The sequence below is a fragment of the Petaurus breviceps genome, unplaced genomic scaffold, assembly GCF_028583685.1.
Source record: "Petaurus breviceps papuanus isolate PSGF00001 unplaced genomic scaffold, PetGlider_PUasm1.0 90804, whole genome shotgun sequence".
NCBI classification, from domain to species: Eukaryota; Metazoa; Chordata; class Mammalia; order Diprotodontia; family Petauridae; genus Petaurus; species Petaurus breviceps.
In genome coordinates, this window is record NW_027187348.1 from 15,215,062 (window position 1) to 15,217,729 (window position 2,668).

The 2,668-nt window shown below is 51.1% G+C and overlaps 1 pseudogene; it reads right to left on the reverse strand.

The window, feature by feature from the left end:
• Nucleotides 1–1,550: 1,550 nt before the first annotated feature.
• LOC138147659 (phosphatidylinositol 3,4,5-trisphosphate 3-phosphatase and dual-specificity protein phosphatase PTEN pseudogene) lies at nucleotides 1,551–2,082 on the reverse strand (annotated as a pseudogene).
• Between the last annotated feature and the right edge of the window lie 586 nt (nucleotides 2,083–2,668).

Consider the following 2,668-nt stretch of genomic DNA (forward strand, 5'->3'; position numbering starts at 1 on the left):
ATGGGCAGTTAGAATTAGATGATGTCAAGGCCGCACACATAGCGGCCTGGGAGAAGGTTTCCGCCAAGGGTATGACAGGGGGCCCTAAATTAGTTGGCCTGAAACAAAGACCTGATCAGACCCCCCTTTCCTTTGTTAACCAAGTTCAGGAGACGGTCCATAGGACCCTAGGCAGCGGCCCTGGAATGGATATACTCATTAAGCAGTTGGTTAAGGAAGGCTTGCGCTCCAGGGAGGCAGCTGCGGTGGCATCCCTGCCATCGGAAGCCCCCTTGGAGGACGTCATAGATAAGTTAATGGACCTGCCCCCGGAAAATCCGATTGCACAGTTGGTTTGCACTGCCCAGGATAGGGACCGCCAGCTTGTACAGGCGCTGGAAAAATTGACAGTCTCGAATACAGAGAGGGAACAGAGCCTCTTGGCGGCTATACAACAACTCAGCTCGTCAGCCCAGAAAGGTCCCGGCAAGCAGGCTTGTTTTCAATGTGGTCAATACGGCCATTATAAGGCCCAGTGCAAAGCCACCTCCAGGGGAACACCTCCTAAGTGTTTTAACTGTGGACGCCTTGGCCACATAGCGCGGTTTTGTCGCGCCAAGAATAAACAGGGCAGCGAACAAGCCCCTTTGGAGACCGGGGTCTCCCCCGGATCTCAACCGCAGGGAAACGGCGGGTGGAGGGGCCCAGCCGCAGGGCCCCTCCCCCATCCTCGTTAAGCGGCAATTATCCTCAGTTTGTAAGAGTCAGGGCCTCACCTGGAAAACAACCCTCCATCTTTACACTTCCCCCTGGAGAGGTGATAACAGTCCCTGCCCATTTGCCTTTCCACCCAGCTGTAGTGACCGGCCTAGAAGGCTCTCCTGACTTTGAGGTCCCCACCCAAGTAGCAGAGGATGTGGAGGCAGTGTTGACCCTGTTTAATCCACACTGCACCCCCGTCTCCATACGGGCTGATCAGATCATTGCTAAGGCGTTTCCCTTCGGCCCCTCATCCCAGCATCCTTGCCAATTGAATTGGGCTCGTTCCATCACTTTGAACCGTCCCACTTTGATTATTCATGTTGAGAATTATCCGATCTTAGGGATCATTGATACGGGGGCTGATTGTTCAGTCATTAATTTGGATCAGTGGAGGAAAGAATGGCCCTTGATGGTTGCATCCACGCCGGTCCAGGGAGTGGGGGGGAACAAGAGAGCTCAGAGATCGGCTCGTGCCCTCTCGTGGTCGGTGGATGATAATGCAGGCAGGTTCACTCCTTTGTGTCTCCCCGAGCTGCCTTATGCTCTGTGGGGGCGGGATGTCCTTGCGCAAATGCAACTCTCCTTAGTAACCCCGGACTGCTTACCGGGAAATGGATAGGGACCACTCTCGATTTGAGCTTCGCCCCGAAACTGACCTGGACGAATAACTGCCCGGTCTGGGTTGAGCAGTGGCCCCTTAAAGCCGAGAAGCTCACTGCTTTACAAAAAATTATTGGCTCCCTTTTGCGGAATGATAGGATTGAACCCTCCTTTAGCCCATTTATTCCCTCTTGATAAGAAAAGAGTATTCAGACTTTTGTGATCTGTGTGTGTTGATCCTTATCAAAAGGCTCGTTCTCTGGGTCAGAGTCAGTGGTGTCCGAGTATCTATAATGATCGGGCTCGTTGTCACTAACGTCCGGCGTGACCGAGGTGGAGCTGCTGGCCTCTGGGTTTGACGGCTCTTCTACAGTTTTTGTGAAGAAAAGCTTCACCTTAAAGTTTGGAGAAAGTATCTGTTGGCCTTGTCTTTGTTCGCTTTGTCCATATCGTTTTGGACAATGTGAGTATGAGATATTCCTTGTCATTATCTGACCGCTCGGCACTGCAAATACTATCAATCTCTTGATCTCCACAAAGACTTCCATTTTCTACTTTGTCTGAGTTTTCCTCTGGTCCTGGTATGAAGAATGTATTTACCCAAAAGTGAAACATTTTGTCCTTCTTTAGCATCTTGTTCTGCTTGTGGAAGAATTCCACTTTGATGTCACCACACACGGGCAAAGGCTGTGGGTCCCATTTACTCCGGGAACGCACAAGCGGACCAGGCCCTCCACGCAGTTAGCCTTTCCCCACCTCCACCCCCGAAAGATTCCCCTGCACAGTTGGCACATGCTAAGTTCCATATCTCAGCTCGGTCTCTTAGGGCTCTTTATGGTGTGCCGAAGAGCGAGGCCAGACTTATTGTCCGGTCATGTATTGTGTGTGCCCCCTTCCGCCCTCGCATTAAGGAGGATGCATTTAACCCCCGAGGTACTGCCCCCAATGAGCTTTGGCAAATGGATGTTACACATCTTGGCTCTAAGTTTATCCATGTTTGTGTTGATACCTTCTCATCTTTTGTCTTTGCTTCCCTGCAGCCCCGTGAGTCGACCAGGGCTGTTATTGCCCATCTCTATGAAATGATTTCTATCCTAGGAGTGCCATTAGCCTTAAAGACTGATAATGGCCCGGCATATACTTCCAAGGCTTTTGCCTTGTTCTGTACTGAATTTTCTATTCAACATGCTACAGGCCTCCCCTACAACCCTACTGGGCAAGCCCTTGTTGAACGGGCAAACCGTACACTTAAGACCGCCCTGTTTAAACAGAAAGGGGGAATATGCAGGTCGGTCACTCGTCAAGAGTTGGCCCAGGTTGTCTTTAC